Genomic DNA, 19,236 nt, shown 5'->3' with positions numbered 1-19,236 from the left:
AGTGTCTGTTCATATCTTCTGCCCATTTTTTGATTTGTTTATTTGTTTCTCGTGTATTGAGTTTGAGAAGTTCTTTGTAGATCTTGGATACCAGTCCTTTATCTGTAGTGTCATTTGCAAATATCTTCTCCCATTCCGTGGGCTGCCTCTTAGTTTTTCTGACTGTTTCCTTGGATGTGCAGAAACTTTTAATCTTGAAGTCCCATAAATTCATTTTATCTTTTGTTTCTCTTGCCTTTGGGGATGTGTCATGAAAAAGGTTGCTTTGGCCGATGTCGTAGAGGTTGCTGCCTATGTTCTCCTCTAGAATTTTGATGGATTCCTGTCTCACATCGAGGTCTTTCATCCATTTGGAGTTTATTTTTGTGTATGGTGTGAGATAGTGGTCAAGTTTCATTCTTTTGCATGTAGCTGTCCAATTTTCCCAGCACCATTTATTGAAGAGACTGTCTTTTTCCCACCGGATGTTTTTTCCTGCTTTATCAAATATTAGTTGCCCAAAGAGCCGAGGGTCCATTTCTGGGCTCTCTATTCTGTTCCATTGGTCTATGTGTCTGTTTTTGTGCCAGTACCATGCTGTCTTTGTGATCACAGCTTTGTAGTACAGCTCGAAATCCGGCATTGTGATGCCCCCAGCTTTGTTTTTCCTTTTCAACAGTTCCTTGGAGATTCGGGGTCTTTTCTGGTTCCATACAAATTTAAGGACTATTTGTTCCAGTTCCTTGAAAAACGTTCTCGGTATTTTGATCGGGATAGCATTGAAAGTGTAGATTGCTCTGGGTAGCATGGACATTTTAACTATGTTAATTCTTCCGATCCATGAGCATGGAATATCTTTCCATCTTTTTATGTCTTCCTCAATGTCTTTTAAGAGTGATTTATAGTTTCTAGAATAAAGGTCCTTTACGTCTCTGGTTAAGTTAATTCCAAGGTAACGTATGGTTCTTCTGATTTTTTTCAATTTAAATTTTTGGTTTTTTTTTTTTAATTCTTTTTTGAGGGGAGCTGGGCAGAGGGAAAAGGAGACAGGATCTTAAGCAGGCTCCACACCCAGCATGGAGCCTGACACAGGGCTCGATCTCACCACCCTGAGATCATGACCTGAGCCGAAATCAAGAGTTAGATGCTTAACTGACTGAGCCACCCAGCGACCCCCGATTTTTTTTTAAGTTGGCTCCCTGCCCAATGTGGGGCTTGAACTCAACAACCCTGAGGTCAAGAGTCGCATGCTCTACTGACTGAGCCAGCCAGGAGCTCCTCTTCTGACTTTAAAAGAAATGAAAATTAAAATAATTTTCGTAGGCCTCTAAACATATTGTGGGCCCTGGACTTATTGTGCTTAGTGGAGAAGTAGGTCCTGTCCACTCTAATATGACTCCTTCTTCATTTTTTTTTGTTTTATAGGAGAAGGGAATGTTACAGGAAGCCAGCTCTTTAAGGTCAAGGGAAGTGGAATGAGTCACAGCAGCAGAAAATGTCTAACACTAAGCAAAGTTTCTTTTTTTTAAGATTTTATTTATTTATTTGAGAGAGAGTGAGAGAGAGAAAGCACGAGAGCAGGGAGGCTCAGAGGGAGAAGCAGGCTTCCCACTGAGCGGGGAACCCTATGCAGGACTCAATCCTGGAACTCTGGGATCATGACCGAGTCGAAGGCAGAGAGACGCTTAACCAACTGAGCCACCCAGGCACCCATGAGCAGAGTTTTAAAGTCATCGTGGACAATCATTTTCAAAATTTTTCTTTAGTGTTGCACCTCTTTGTTGTGAAAAGAGGAATTCTTATATGCAAAGTCAATGTATAAAACTGGACAAAGTGGGCAGGTGCTGGAGCTCCCATTACCATACCCTCTCATCCTGAGGGGCCCTTGAGGGACTCTCACTGACCCGTAAGGTGCACTAGAACATACTCTAAAGTGTCACCTCTTTCTCAGGGGAGGTTGGTGAGATGCAGAGAAGCTAGGCTGCTCACAGTTGCTCAGAGGATCAATAGTAGCATTTGGACCCAGGCCTGCGTTATCTGGCCCCCAGGCTGGGGCTGTTTCCACTCTCCTTCTCCTCCACCTACGCCTGCCTGGGTCCAAAGAGTCAAAGTCACATCCAGTTTTAAAGCCTCTAAACATGATTCAACTGAAAGATATGTGAAAATAATGATGGTTAGCAACCTTCCCTCCATCTTCCGATGACTTTTTAAGCCTTGGTTCTGTGTTCCCTTGATGCATTGTTTTGGGACCAGGCAGTTGTGCTGTCACGTGGAGGAAACTTAGCCCCCCTGCTGTCCTTGCTGTGTGTGGCGTGCTGCAAGGGGGCCCTACTGACCAAGGTCTGACCATCTGAGCCAGGGGGAGGTCTCTGACAAGCTCCTGTGCAGTGGGGTCTCGTGGACAGAGGCCAGTCCCGGCTCTGCTGCCAACCCTCCCCTCTGTGCTCCAGGTCATGGCATCTGGCCTTTCCCTGAAGACCATGTATGTGACGACTCAGACAACAGTCCAAGCAAGGGCACTCTCTGGTTGTAATGTGGGAGTCGCAGATGGGAACACAGTCCCCCAAATGATAAGTTTTGCTTGGCACACACATAGTAGCTGATCAGTTAATATTGAAAATGAATGAAAGAGGGGCACCTGTGTGGCTTAGTTGGTTAAGCATCCAATTCTTGATTTTGGCTCAGGTCATGATCTCAGGGTCATGAGATCAAGCCCCATGTAGGGCTCTGTGCTAGACAAGGGGCCTGCTTGGGATTCTCTCTCTCCCTGTCCTTCTGCCCATCCCTCCTGCTCTATCTCTTTCTCTAAAAAGAAAGAAAGAAAGAAAGAAAGAAAGAAAGAAAGAAAGAAAGAAAGAAAGAAAGAAAGAAAGAAAGAAAATTAATGGAAGAATGAATGGTGAAGACATTCATTCACATGCCAGGAAACATTTGGAGTTTCTCTGTGAAGTGTTCTTTGGGCTTGAGCCTCAGACCGTCAGTCCTCTTTATCTTCCCTGTAATCGGTCCTTGCCCTTCTCAGATTTGCTACTGAAGATCCTGGGGAATAATAAAAGGCTGGAGAGGAAGAGACTTCATCTGGGGAAAGGCAGAAGAGTCTAGAATGTGAGTGCAGACTCACACAAATCCCTCCGTGGCTCCCTTCTGTCAGTGCCAGTTCTGCTCTGGGCTTCATTCTCTTTTGCATCTAGAGGTTTCTAAGGAGAAAGTAAGGTGTGAACTTCAGAAAATACAGACATTTGAATGCTAGCTCTGCTGGCTAACCTTGGGCAAATTATATAATCCCTTGAAGCTTTGGTTTCCCCATCTGTATCACGGAAAACAATGATGCCTATCTCACATCATCTCTTAGAAGAGCAATTGTGATAATATCTGAAATAGCACTGAGTAATCTCTCTCCTGGTTGTATGTCTTGGGGAAATTCTCACACAGATACATAAGGAACATTTTCAAAGGTGTTTATTATGACACTTACGGTAGTGGAGCATTGGAAATGCCACCACGGGCGGTGTGGGGAGGGCAGTTATTAGTAAACTGTGATGAAAGTATACTCTGGAATATGAGTTAACAGAAGGAGCACACTGGAGCAGCATGGGTAGACCTTAAAAACAGTGCTGTGTGAAAACGAAAGTCTGAAAGAGAATGTTCTGGGTCTAGATCCCAAGGCCATGTGTGTAACATAAAATGCATATATACAAACACACGCCTAAATGCTATATAAGGTCATATACGAACAAAAGGATACAGATCAAATGCATTAGAATGGTGGAATGGGGGAAAGGGGATAAAAAATAAATAAAAGAAGGTCTTGTAGAGTTCAATGATGAAAATGTGCCATAAACTGGGGAATTTGATTAATTCAACCCTCTGCATCTGAACTCCCTAAATAAAACTGCTTCACAGTGAGCCCGTCACACAGTAGACCTAGTTAGACCTAACTAGTTACACCCACTGTAGAGCAGTGTTTCTCAGGCTCAGCACTACTGACATTTTGGACGGGATCATTCTTTGTCCCGGGGGGCTATGCATCGGAGGAAATGTAGCAGCATCTGCGGCCTCTAACAACTCAATGCTAATAGCATCCATTGCCCAGTTGTGTCAAATCCAGAATACCTCCCGACATCGCCAGATGTCCCTAGCAGCGCAGAGTCCGCCCTGCCTGCGAACGAACCGGCTGAGGGAGCGGTGATCATGAAGTTGAGGCTGGGCTACCCAGAGCAGTGTGCATAGCCTTACTGCTACACGCCGCGTGAAGTTAGAGGTCAAAAGTCTGTATTTGGTCTGAGAAGCAGGTGTCCAGGCAGAGAAGCAAAGAAAGAGATGAGACCAAAGCATCAACAATAGTCAGACTGCTGCACAGCTACCAAACCCTTTTGAGGGCACTCCCCACTGGAAGACACGAGCATATTTCATTCGTAATGAGGTCGAGAAAAAGCACTTTGTCATTATGAAGATGCGTGTGTATGTGTACCTTCACACCTGTGCACGCGCACACACACACACACACGATTCTGCTTTCATTTAGTCATTCGTAAGAAGATAGTATCCTGAATATTGTCGTTTCTTCCCCTGTTGGTTCTGAGCATGGTGATATATTATGCTTCTGTTTTTGAGTCAGCTTCTTAAACAGTCCATAATTTGACAGAGTGAAAGCATACTAATTCGTCAGGAGAAATTTGGGAACTTTCTATCATGCAGTGGGTATTCAATAAATACCCACTAGACGACATCTCCTGTGATTTTGTCTGCTCTGTGCTTCACAGTTTAATGCATTCTTGTGTGCCTTGTATTCTGTCACTTGTAATTTATGTCCCTTTGGAAAGGTAGATCTTGGGCTTAAATATATTATTAGTGTCCCTTGAAAACATCTCTTTTGTAAATATCCCATCAATTCTATTTCCACGACGTGTTTATGATCAACTTGGAAGATGTTAGAAGACGTAGAGAAAAGGCGAATAAGGATGTTACAGCTTTCTAAAACTCTGGCTGGTGTTAATTGAAAATGAAGGCACTTTTATTCCCCCTGTCATTTTGATGTATCTCTGAATTTTTGTAAACGGATTTTCTTTGAAGCCTCGGAGATTACGCGCTACACAGTGTTCCACCTTAGCTGCTGTAACTGATTAGCCACTTCTTCCATTTCAGCAGCACAGTGGCTAGGGTGAAAAATAATACATTACAGTTCCGGCCTTCTAAACTGAACTTCAGTCTGTTGCGCTTCGGTCTGGGACAAAAGACGTGCCTTAGAGTGTCTTCATTTCTCTTCGACATCGGCGTTTTCAAGTGTGATGCATACTTAATTTTGCAGAAACCGTTCTTTTGATTTCAGTCAGTGAAGATGTGCTACTGGGGTTTGGCTATAAACTAAGGTTAGTTCCTGCACTCAGATGGGTAGAAGACCAAAACAGGGCCTTTTTAGTTTTAAACAATAAGTGGGTCCAGGGTCAATAAATGTATCTGAAAGAAAAGACTTTTCTCAGGTAAGAGAAAAACTTGTCATCTTCCTGATTTGGCACAGTCTTTATGAACATGCATTTTTATCGCATAAGCTTGGGTATGTAGAATTACAGCAGTTTAAAGATGATTTCCATTCAGAAATATACCTCAAAACACGAAATTGAGGAAAAAAATTCAGTGTATCAAAAATCCAGTATGCGCTGCCGGCCCAAAGGGTTATATAAGGTGGGAATTTTTTCAACTGCTTTTACAAAATGCGAAAAAGGGATTTATAAATTTGGGATAATATAAACCTGCTAACCTTTGAGTTCTTTAAACTGTTCCCAATTATTAGCTGTCTTATCAACATATTCCTACTTGGTACACATCATTTCTCAACTTCCACCCAGAGTGCTGGGGGAAAACGGGGTGATGGGCCCCTGCCTGGATCGGGGTTTGGAATCTGTAGGGTAGAACACTGGATGCTGAGAGCCAGATGGTTTGTTTAAGGTCCAAGCCAAGGGGGAAGCAGCTGAGGTTCACACTCCTTGAAATTTCCCTCCAACAGCCGGGCCAACAGTTAGAAGTGGACCCGGCGTAGGTGAAGACGTCACAGTTCCGAGCCCAGTAAGGACAGAGAAACCATTGCAAGAAGAGCTCCTTGCACACTCTCGAATTGTCCACCCATCCCAGTTCATGGACATAAATGCCACAGTTCTAGGGAGAGGGGACTGAAAGTAGGAGTCTTTTTTTAAGTAATGGAGGGCACCCACGCACTGCCGGTGGCGTGTTGGGACTGCCCCGGTGGGGGTTGGAGGGGTCACTGGAGAGGCTTGGGGACCACAGAGCCAACAACATTTTGAGAGGGGACCACGGCCACCTGGTCACAGAGCCCCACAGCAGAATATTGAGAGCTGCACAGTTGTCACGATAGAACACAGGCATAAGATGTCATGACATGTGCGGCCAGTGAGACCACACTGAATACAGGTGAGCTGCAAAGAATGCTCTTTGCTCTTCCTCGTGTGACCTCGTGCCTACTACTCTCCATGCTGGTACAGCCCACAGAAAGAGCATCAAATACTAACTCGTTATTACATTCTGCCTCTTTTATGGAAAGTAAACATTCTGTGTAACAGTGTTAGAACGCTTGCTGTAGTTTCTTAGAATCATGCTCTATTTGGAGCCTTTGGGGAAAAAACATCTTACGTTCTATAATCTTAACTGTAAGATTCTGGAAAATTTCTTATGAGTAGGGAAAACACGGAAGCAACAATGTATGTTACCCATGAAGAAGAAATTTTTACTGAGGCATAATGTACACGCAGTAAAATGCAAAGGTCTTTTTCTTTTTTTAAAAGATTTTACTTATTTATTTGAGAGAGAGAGAGCATGAGGGGGGAGGGTCAAAGGGAGAAGCAGCCTCCCTGCTGAGCAGGGAGCCTGATACGGGACTTGATCCTGGGACTCCAGGATTATGACCTGAGCCAAAGGCAGTCACTTAACCAACTGAGCCACCCAGGTGCCCCAAGGTCTCTTTTTTTTAAATGCAAAGATCTTAAGTGCACAGTTCCATGAGTTTTGATCAAAGAATACACCTATGTACCCATATCCTCCCTCAAGATATGGAACATTTCTGTTCCCCAGAAAGTTCCCTTATGTCCCTTTCCAGTCAGATCTACCTCCAACTCTTCCACCTCCAGCCCCAGCTGCCCACCCACTATTTGATTTCTTCACTACAGAAGTTGTGTCTGTCCTAGAACTTGCTATAAAGAGAACGATACAATACGTACTCGTCCACATCTGCTTTGTTCATTCAACATACTGATTTTGAGATTCATTCACATCGCATGTGTCATTAGTTTGTTCCTTCTGTATTCCTGGGTAACGTAACATTGTGTGAATATACCACAATTTGATTATCCACTCACTTGTTGATGGAAGTTAGTTTCCAGTTTTTGGCTACCGTCAATAAAGTCCCTATGAACATTTACGTGTAAGTCTTTGTGTAAACGTATGTTTTCATTTCAGCTGAATAACTACCTCGGAGTGGAATATCTAGGAGTAAGAGTATGGAAAATTTATAAGAAAGTGTCAAAACTGTTTTCCAAGTATATTGCATACCGTTTTACACCCCCACTAACAATATATGAGAATTCCTCTTGCTCCACATCCTAGCTATCACTATTATTAATGCTAACCTTTTCATTTAAGCCATGTTATTGAGTTTATAGTAGTAGCTCATTGTGCTTTAGTCTTTTTTAAATTTTTTTTAAAGATTTTATTCATTTGAGAGAGAGAGCGAGGGAGAGAAAGAGCACGAGATGGGGGAGGGTCAGAGGGAGAAGCAGACTCCCCCCTGAGCTGGGAGCCTGATGCGGGGCTCCGTTCTCCTGGGACTCTGGGATCGTGACCTAAGCGGAAGGCAGATGCTTAACCCACTGAGCCACCCAGGCGCCCCTCATTGTGCTTTTAATTTGCATTTCCTGTTGACTAATGGTGCTGAGTATCTTTTCATGTGCTTATTTAAAGCCATCTATATCTTTTTTGTGAAGCGTATTTTCAAGTCCCATTTAAAATAGTACGTTTTCTGTCGTTTTGTTACTGATTCGTAGTAGCTCTTTTTATCATGTAGATTCACGTACTTTGTCATTCATGGTATATTACAAATCCAATCACAGTTTGTGGTCTGCCTTTTCATTTTTTTTTTCTAGGTAGGCTCCATGTCCAGTGTGGAGCCTAACGTGGGGCTTGAACTCAAGACTCTGAGATCAAGACCTGAGCTGAGATCAAGAGTTGCACGCTTAACCAACTGAGCCACCCAGGTGCCCCTTGCCTTTTATTTTCTTAAAGGGGTCTTTTGGTGAGCAGAAGCGTTTAATTTTGATGAAGTGCACTTTATCACTTTTTGTTTTCTGGTTAATTCTTTTTGGGTCCTGTTTAAAGAAAGCTTTGCTTACTACAAGGTCAAGAAGCTATTTTCCTATGATTTCTCAAAAACTTTAATGGTTTTTGCTTTTACATTTAGGCCTATGATTCTATGAAGGTATTTCTTATTTACTACTTATATACAAATCTGTCAGCGACATGAAAAACAAACTTACATGACAAAACAGTTCTTTGTGAAAATAATGGCATGCAAAACATATGTCCTAAAAATAAGCTATTCATAGTGGCCTATTAAATTGCAATCATGTATTAGTAAGCAAGTGATTTAGAAAATCAGCTGCCTTTCATTCTGTTGGGAGAGCTTGCTAATTAATGTAAAACTCGCTTTGTAATAATACGGGAAAGATTATCTATCTAGCTGAATTCAGTTTTGCTAACAAAAGAATGTGCAGGTTTTTACATGCGTTTCTTTTACACAGATGCATTTCGCAATTTGAAATAATTTCTTATCAATGGCATATTGTCTCTGGAAATAGTTCCGGTTTTGGAAATCTCTTCCCTCAGCTTCTATGCAGAACTCATCAGCCCTTTTCTTTTCTGAGTGGCACATGGTGAACCCTCCAAGAGGTGCTGAGAATGATCTTTATCAGCACCAAGGCCAGCTGCTCTAGAGGACTTCCCTCTCTATTTCCAAGCAGAAACTCCAGAAAAGTTTGCAGATGGAAATTCCTTCCTCTAGTCTTCCTTCTTACACTTGTCAAAGATGTATGAAGCACCTGTGATGTACCAGGGGGCAGTACACAGACTTAGGGGAGCACCAAGGATACTTCTTGTTTGTTAAATGTAATTTTCTTCTTAATGTTTGCCTACATGAAATATGTGAATAAGTAACTCTATCCATCAGGGTTCTCTAGAAAAACAGAACCAGTAGGGTGTATGTGTATGTATATGTGTGTGTATCTATATGTGTATGTACATACATACATACATTTAAAAATTTTATTTGAAAAAGTTGGCCCATGTGATCGTAGGGTTTGGCAAATCTGAAATCTGTGGGGCCGGCTGGAAACTCAGAAGTTGATGTTGTAGTCCTAAGTTCTAAAGGTGTAGTGCAGGCTAGCAGGCTAGAAACCCAGGCAAGACTGCTCTCTTATAGTCTTAAGGCAGAATTCCTTCTCCAGGAAACCTCAGTGTTTGGTCTTAATGCCTTCAACTGATTGGATAAGACCCACCCACAATATGGAGAGTAATCTCCTTTACTTCAAGACGACTGCTTGTAGATGTTAATCACATCTACAAAATACCTTCACTAAACTAGTGTTTGGTCAGCCAACCAACAGTAGCTAGACAAGTTGGTGCATAAAATTTAACCATCACAATAAGAGTGAGCAGATATTTGACTAGTAGGTTATTTGGAACCAACATATTTTATTTAAAAGTCTAATTTTTCAAAAGCAATGCCATTTGTCACAAATCTTAGCATAAAGAACTGCGTGTCTTCAAAGCTTTGATAATGAAAAGACCTATTCCTGCTTACCTGAAGATAAACAATGTCCACCATAGGCAGAAAGTTGTGATTTAGTTTCTACAGAAATGATAAAGGGGCAGTGCGGGTCTTTCTCTTAGATCAGGCAGCAAATACACCTAGTGGTGGATAACCCAAGTCTTGTCTTTTATTCTGGAGATAAAGCTGAAGGGTCGGACTGTCTGATGAAAAAAACACCCCTGCGTTCTGTCTCGGTGCTGGAGCTCACTCCCCACCCACTTCTCTCCCCATCTCCCCCCACCTGGGGCTCCACAAACTCCATCTTGTCTGTGAAAACCACCAAAGCTTGGCTCACAAAAATTCTTTCTCGAGGTAATACTGCCCCCATGGGGTAGCTGGAGGCCTGCATGGCTCCCTCCTGAGCTCTCGACTCTCACTTCCTAGGGGACTTTATCCACTTCGGCTACTGTCTATATGCTGATGACTTGCAAATTTGTAATTCTAGCCCAGACTTTTCTTCCAGCCCCTCAGGCTCAAATTTGTAATATGATATTGCCATTCGATCGTCTAAAGGGTACCTGACGATTCTAGGACCCAATTCCAGTGTGTATGCGGAGGGGTTTTCCCCACATCACTAAGCAATTCCCCAACACCGACACCAGCTCGGGGTCATACAATTCAACTGATTTCTGACACTATCTGCTTGGAGATAGTGTCAGACCCCACAGGTTAAGGGCTCAATCCTACAAAACTGCTGCCCACTCCGCTTCCAACACCAGGCAGTCACGAGTCTACATTGCCATCCATCTGCACTTCTGACATACCTGCTATAGGCTGGACGTCCCAATGCCCCTCTCTTCAGGTTCCATTCCTTTGCTAGAGCAGCTTGCAGAACTCAAGAAAACATTGTACTTACTAGATTACCAGTTTATTCTGAAAAGATAGAACTCAGAAAGAAGCAGATGGAAGAGATGCACAGGGCCAGGGAGAGGAAAGGACGTACAGTCTCCATGCCTTCTCCCCACATCTCCGCAGTTCACCAACCTGGAAGTTCTCCAAACCCCAACCGTTTTTGAGGGGGGGTTTAGAGAGGCTTCATTATATAGGCATGATTGATGAAATCACTGGCCATTGACAATCTATTCAACCTCCAACCCCTCTCCCCTCCCCAGAGGTCAGTGGATGGGACCCAAAGTTCCAAACCTTTACATGGTCAGCTCTATTAGCAACCAGCCCCCATCCTTAGGTACAGTCTGAAAGTCACTTCATTAACATAAAAAAAGACATCTTAACCGTGCTCCTCACTTATGAAATTCCCAGGGTTTTAGGAGCTCTTCCTGAAACAGGGACAAGACCAAAGATAAGTATCTTATTATAAATCACAGTATCATAGTGATGTGGTATGAAGTAGTGGGATCTGGGAGAGATGACCAAGAAAGAATTCTTGAGACGTCTTTGGTGCAAAAAGGTGGTTTTATTAAAGCACAGGGACAGGACCCATGGGCAGAAAGAACTGTACTGGGGTTGTGACAGGTGACTGACTATATACTTTCAAATTGGGAGGGGGTGAAGGATAGCACAAGCCTCCAACGTATTTTGGAAACAAGGTGGTTGGGGGACTAGCTATTGTTAAGAAAATGTCATTTATTACTGTTTAGTAAAAACTCAGTCAGGAGACCCTTTAGATGTTATATCAGTGGGTCATATGCTGGGGGATGATTGCTAACATATATCTTGGGGGTAGAGATAAAGGAAGTTTCCAAAGGAATTTTTATAGGTTAAAGAAGACCTACGGGACCCTGGGGGTCGGGCTCAGATTGCCTTTTGCCCTTAGCAAGGTATTAACATCGAGGTAGTTGAGTCCCTAGAGGAATGTTACTCTGCCTGTTTCAAGGACTTGTCAATGGACTGTAAGTAGTAAGGAAATTTTTCTTTTGCCTTGTTTCCCACATCAGTAGCATCTCAACCTTAACATGTCTAAAAGAAAATTATTGCCGTTTCTCTTGAAACTTCCCACTCAAGTCTTCGTGCTTGCTGTAGCACCAACCTCCTGGTTGCTCAGGCAAATATCTAGATGTTCTCCCTGATTCCTTTCTTTCTTCCCACAGTTACAATTCATCACTAAGTCCTGCCAGGGTTACCTCTAGAACATAATCCTGATCTGTGCACATATGTCCATTTCCACCAGTATCACTCTGGTCCCAGCCACCATCCTGTCTTGCCTGGGCCACTGAAAACTTTCCTAACTCTCCCTCCTGCTTCCATTTTTGCCCCCACAATCCCTTCTCCAGCTGTATGTTATTTTAGTAACTACAGTACTATGACTTTACTAGATAGTGTTAAAAAGAAAACCACAGCCCCCAAATGGAGCCACTGAGTCCCAGACACCAAACCAGGGCTTAATATCTAATCTCATTGCAGTTTCAACCTCTTCCAGAAATGTAGTCAGGAATTGGTCAGTCAGGAATTTTCCCATAAGGACCAATGAGGTCATCTGTCACATGGCCCTTTTCATCTCCCAAAAGAAGAAGAGGTCATCTGCATAAGACACCGCCCCCTTCTTCCCCTTAAGGGAAGATGACCTTGCCTGGAACATTTTTTGGTTAATAACTTCCTTGCCCCATCTTCCTTCCCATAAAAACCTTCCATTTTGTTCACCTCTGCAGAGCTCCCTTCTACTTGCTAGATGGGATTCTGCCTGATTCGTGAATCACTTAAAGCCAATTGGACTTTCAAATTTAGTCAGTTGAATGTTGTTTTTTAATGATAGTAAGGATATGAAAAGACTACAGGGTTCACTCAAGTCTTTAGAGCTAGAGGAGAAAGTATCCAGCATCTTCATGAGCCAAATATATTCAAAACCTAATCATTTAGATTTGGGGAAGGGGTTCCAGGCTTTCACTGGCAGACTCAATTGTCAGATTACAAGGAGTTGAACTGTGAGACCATCCAGTATGGAGAGCATTAATGTATCAGCTATAAAGAGAGCTCATTTTGTTCCTTGAGGGTTGTGTAAAAGCATCTCAGGGGCTGAGGCATGGGCCTTTTCACTGGGAACTAGAAGACAAGCCCAAACATCACCTGGGGAGGTAACCCAGCATTCTTGGGGCATGCCATAAATGCTTGAATGAAAACATCAAGGTGCTGAGTGCTTAAGGAAACAGTTATAGTTCTTTAGTGGGTAAACATCTTTTAATCCGAGGAAAAGTTAGAGTTTAGAAACAAATTTAAGAGAATCAAAACTGTAGCATTAATATTTTTGTGTTTAGGAATAACCTATACAGGGACGCCTAGGCGGCTCAGTCAGTGAAGCGTCTGCCTTTGGCTCAGGTCATGATCTCAGGGTCCTGGGATCCAGCCCTGCATAGGGCTCTCTCCTCAGCGGGGAGTCAGCTTCTCCTTCTCACTCTCCCTCTGTGTTTTCTTTTTCTTTCTCTCTCTCTCGCCCTCAAATAAATAAATAAAAATCTTAAAAAAAAAAGAATAACCTATACATATTTAGTATTTTAAGTGTTTATTATATTTAAGAGAATTTGGCCTATTAAAATAAACTATCACTTCTATGATACAAATTCAAAGTGTGTTTTTTAGTTATTAAATTTATGATTGTAGCTTGAAATCTAATGAAATTTATAAGTAATCATAAAAATTCAGGAAACCTTAAGTTTATCAACATATTTACAAATTTAATCTATTAGATTTGTAAATATTACTTAAGTACTTGGGAAGGTTTGTTATGCAATTGAAACATGTAAAAAAGAAATAGAATATATTAAAATTTTAAGTGCTGTTTCACATACTAAAGAGAGTCTAATCAAGTACATTGGCAATGGGAAGAAACATTAATTAAAGATCCCCGAGGAGTGATCATTAAAATTTGGTAAATTAATAAATACAGTAATATGATTAGTAAGTTGAATGTAAAAAAAGCTGAGAGCTAGTTTTTTAGTTGGAAACTTTAATAAACTGATTATTTTTCAAAATCAAAGTTATGTTGACATATTATTTTTGAGCATATAAAAGCTGATATCAGAAAAAGTGAAAAACATTTATTGACTTTCAATAATTAACCTTACTATTTTCAGGAGCGACCCAAGGATTAGGATTTGGCTCTTAACATATGTATGTGAACAAGAAGCCTCACAAAAAAGACCCCTCACACAACAGAGTCAGTTGCAAGGACAAATAACTGTAGCAGTTGAGGAAGTAGAATTCTAGAAGTTGTTTTTCCTGCCAGAGGCTGTTCTAGCCAGTTCCAAAGGCCTATTCCTGGACCTCTTGGCAGTTGTCAAAGGATGAAGGGTTTGTGTAGCTTGTCATCACCTTCTTACAGGAAATGAAGTTTGCCTCAGGTCTACCAGCAAGCCTACTCAAGTCTTTGTCTATTCTCTCTTGCCTTATGTGATGATTTAAAATATGTCCACAAACTCTTTGACACATTCTTCAAGAAGTGGAGTCTAATCCTCTCCCCTTGAGTGTGGCCTTGACTAAGTGTCTTGCTTCTAATAAATAGAGGTGAAGTGATAATACATGACTTCTGAGACTACATCATTAAAGGCATGCAGCTAAAAGATGCTCAACATCACTCATCATCAGGGAAATGCAAATCAAAACCACAGTGAAATATCACCTCACACCTGTCAGGATGGCTAAAATTAAAAGCTCAAGAAACAACAAGTATTGGCGAGGATGTGGAGAAGGAACCTTTGTTCACTACTGGTGGGAATGCAATCTGGTGCAGCCACCGTGGAGGACAGTATGGAGGTGCCTCAAAAAGTTAAAAATAGAACTACCCTATGATCCACTAATCACACTACTGGGTATTTACCCAAAGAATACAAAACCTAACTGAAGGAATATATGCAGCCCTATGTGTATAACAACATTATTTACAATAGCCAAATTATGGAAGCAGCCCAAGTATCCATTGATAGACAAATGGATAAAGAACAGGTGGTATATATATATATATATATATATATATATATACACACAATGGAATATTATTCAGCCATAAAAGAGAATGAAATCTTGTCATTTGCAACGACATGGATGGATCTAGAGGGTATAATGCTAAGTTAAATAAACCAGTCAGAGAAGGACAAATACCATATGATTTCACTTATATGTGAAATTTAAGAAAGAAAACAAATGAATAAAGGGAAAAAAAGAGAGAGACAAGCCAAAAAAGAGACACTTACCTATAGAGAACAAACTGATGGTTACCAGAAGGGAGTTGTTTGGGGTGATGGGTGAAATAGGTGATGGGGATTAAGAATACACTTATCAGGACACCTAGCTGGCTCAGTTGGTAGAGCATGTATTTTTTTTCTACCCCTAACGTGGGGCTTGAACTCGCAACCCTGAGATCAAGAGTCACATGCTCTGCTGACTGAGCCAGCCAGGTGACCCGAGCATGTGGTTCTTGATCTTGGGGTCGTGAGTTCAAACCCCACAGTGGCTGTAAAAACAAAATGTACTCTTATGATGGGCACTGAGAAATATATGGAATTGTTGAATTGCTATGTTGTACACTTGAAACTGATACAACACTGTATGTTAACTACACTGGAATTAAAATAATAAACAAACAGATAAATAAATGGCATGAGGCTTCCTCCTTGCCCACTCTCGGATCACTCACTCTCGAGAAAGGCTGCTATCATGTCATAAGGGCATACAAGAACCCCTTTGAAGAAGTTCATCTAGCAAGGAACTGAGGCATCCTACCAGTCACCAGGATCAACTTGTCCTCTGTGTGAGCCTTTTTGGAAACATCCTTCAGCCTCACTCAAGCCTTCAGATGATAGTAGCCCAGCTAATGTCATGACCTCAGTCTCACGAGAAACCCTGAACCAGAACCAGTCCCCTAAGTTGCTCCCAAGTTCCTTACCCACAGAAACTAGAAGATAATAAATGCTTGTTGTTTTAAACTGCTAATTTATAGGGTAATATGCTATGTGGCAATAGGTATCTAATAGATACACTTTCCTTGGTTGAACCCCAATCTGGGCATCTCCACATCCTCGCTCTTTAATAAGTCCTCCTCACACTGACTCACTCAAGGTTCCTAGGAACATATCTGTCTTTTCCCATTACCTTCGAACATCTCATACTTAAAATAATATTTGTGTCACAAATTCCCTTGTGCTATGCCTTGGATTAATTTTCACATGATCAACATTGTATTTTCTTCTGGTATTAACTCTTTATTTTTTTTTAAGATTTTATTTATTTATTTGACAGAGAGATAGATAGCCAGTGAGAGAGGGAACACAAGCAGGGGGGAGTGGGAGAGGAAGAAGCAGGCTCACAGCGGAGGAGCCTGATGTGGGGCTGGATCCCAGAACGCCGGGATCACGCCCTGAGCCGAAGGCAGACGCTTAACGACTGAGCCACCCAGGCGCCCCTGGTATTAACTCTTTAAACAATGAAGGATATTGTTGGTAATCATCATCATTCTTCAGAGAGGAATGCCTGTAATTTTGGGATAGTTTTAATGCATTACGTCTATTCTACATTTCCTTCTGGATATGAAGATCTTACTGATATGACTTCATTCTGATAAAGCCCCTTGGACATGAAGGAGACACATCCTCCTACTTTGTGGTCTGTGGTTAAGAACGATGGCATATGTTATATGCTAAAATTTTACAGTAGTAGTTCTCAACCCTAGCTACACATTAGAATCCCCTGGCAAGCTTCATAAAAATTTAAATCAGAATCTCTGTTGGGGTGGGGGCAGGAATTTATATTTTAACAGACTTCCATGTGCCTCTATTAGGCAGCCAAGATTGGGACCACTGCTTTGGATCATACCCAGCATAGAATTCAGTCCTTTGGTAGCAGCTCTAAAGAAAGCACAGTGCCGGTGGTTCTGCTACTATTTAGCTATGTCATCTTAAGGAAGTCACTCTACCTCCAGAATATCTATTTTCTAAAATAGAGCAATGGTTCTAAATCTTGGTTATAGTGCAGCGGAGATTTGAAAACACTAATTTTTGGGGGCTCCTGGGTGGCGCAGTCGTTAAGCGTCTGCCTTCGGCTCAGGGCGTGATCCCAGCGTTATGGGATCGAGCCCCACATCAGGCTCCTCCGCTGGGAGTCTGCTTCTTCCTCTCCCACTCCTCCTGCTTGTGTTCCCTCTCTCGCTGGCTGTCTATCTCTGTCAAATAAATAAATAAAATCTTTAAAAAAATGAAAACACTAATTTTTTGAGTCCTACCCCCAGAGATTTTAATGAAACTGTTTTGGGGTGTACTCTGGACATCAGGATTTTTCTTTTCTTTTTGAGAGAGAGGGAGTGAGGGAGAGAAAGAGAAAGAGAAGGAGGGCTAGAGGGAGAGGGTGAGAGAGAATCTTAAGTAGGCTCCACACCCAGCAGGGGGCCCGACGTGGAGCTTTATCTGATGACCCTGAGATATGACATGAGCAGATATCAAGAGTTGGATGCTCAACTGACTGAGCCACCCAGGTGCCCCAGGACATCAGGATTTTAAAAAGTCCCCCCTGGTGATTCCAAATATGCAGTCAAGTTTGAGGACTAGAAAAGAGATAATTGCTAAGACCCTTTCGAGCTCTGCTTCTATTTCCAATGCCAATGATTTTGGTTGACACAATTCATAATATTAAAATATTTTACACTCATTGGGAGAAGGATTTCTCAAGCTACATAGCTGACTCTTGACACACATGTAGCATCATTCATGAGTTATTTGAAGTTATTCAATAAATAGAATGGTTGGAACTGGAGAGGGTTAATCTTGGAACACATTCAGAGGAGTTGAGTTTTTAGTAAAGTTGGGAAGTCAGGAGGACTAGGGGAAAACTAAGAGGAGGAGCTCTTCTGACACCAGGTTTCATGGATTGTGCATGAACATGGACAAAAGGCCAATGTACAAAATCTTTCCAAAACTACATACCATGATTTTTCCATGGTTGTCCCCCTAACAACCTCCTTTACCCCCTAACATCCTATTGTCTTGATACTGCACCATGACAAAGTACACATCATCTTTTCTTTTTATTCCTTGAATGGTGTGACAGAGGAATAGTTGTGCTTTCATTTGTAGAAGCAGGAAGGGAAATGGTAATTTCCATAAGAGATACCTATAGTAGGTGGTCTCTAAGATGTCTTCAATGATCTCCAGCTCCTGGTAGTCATGCCTTTGTGTAAGCTCTGCCTTTTGAGTGTGGGCTGGACCTAGTGATATGCTTCTAACCAATAGAATACAGCAAAAGTGACTGGATGTCACTCCTGGTATTATGTTACAAGACTGTTATTTACAAAATATTTACACTCTCTCTGACTCACCTCATGGGCTGTCTCTGATGAAGCAAACTGGATGAGGCCAACATGGCAAGGAATTGAGGGTGGCCTCTGATCAACTGCCAGTGACAATCTGAGGCTCTCAGTCCAACAGCCCTTGAAGTGAATTTTGCCAACAAGGAAGTGAATCTTTTTTTTTTTTAAAGATTTTTATTTATTTATTCGACAGAGATAGAGACAGCCGGCAAGAGAGGGAACACAAGCAGGAGGAGTGGGAGAGGAAGAAGCAGGCTCATAGAGGAGCCTGATGTGGGGCTCGATCCCATAACGCCAGGATCACGCCCTGAGCCGAAGGCAGACGCTTAACTGCTGTGCCACCCAGGCGCCCCAAGGAAGTGAATCTTGTCAACAACTTGAGTGAGCTTGGAAGTCGATCCTTCCCCACCAAGCCCTCAGATGGGACAGGTTCATGGCAATTACGTCACGTGTTCAGACTCTAACCTGTGTTTTCCTAAATACGAATTTTCCACTATTCCAAGCTGCCTTTGTAACTAATCATTGTGATCTGAATGGGTTATTTCCACCAACAATTACTGCTACACAAATGTAAAAAATGATCCCCCATTAATACACACCAATTTTTGCTGAGTTATCACCATCATCATCATGTCTGTCATTTCTGTGGAGACAGCAGTAAGCAATGCAGCCTGTTCTTCTACATCTGGTTGCAACTTCAGTTGTGTTAAAGAACAAAAATTCAATGGAGTCAATTTGAAGATCTGGTTGGCTTTATTAAGCTATTTGTGAATCAGGCAGCACCCCATCTAGCAAGTAGAGGGGAGCTCTGAGGAGATGTGCAAAATGGAAGGTTTCTATGGGAAGGATTGCTCCAGGCAAGGTCACTTTTCCTTAGGAGGAAGACCAGGAGATCTTATCCTGCAGATTACCTTCTCTTCCTTTGGGGAATGAAGAGGGCCAAGTGATAGATTACCTTTTTGGTGCTTAGGGGAAAATTCCTGACTGACCAGTTTCTGGCTACATTTCTGGGGGAGGTTGAAACTCCAGTGAGGTTAGATATCAAGCCCTGATTTGGTGTCTGGGCCTAAGTGGCTCCATTTTGGGCCTGTGGTTTTCTTTTTAATAGTTGGAAATAGGTTATGTTTCCTTTGCCAATGTC

Source organism: Ursus maritimus (assembly GCF_017311325.1).
Source record: "Ursus maritimus isolate PB19 chromosome X unlocalized genomic scaffold, ASM1731132v1 scaffold_X1, whole genome shotgun sequence".
Lineage (NCBI taxonomy): Eukaryota > Metazoa > Chordata > Mammalia > Carnivora > Ursidae > Ursus > Ursus maritimus.
The sequence above is the reverse complement of the archived record's forward strand: the minus strand, read 5'-3'. Positions refer to the sequence as shown.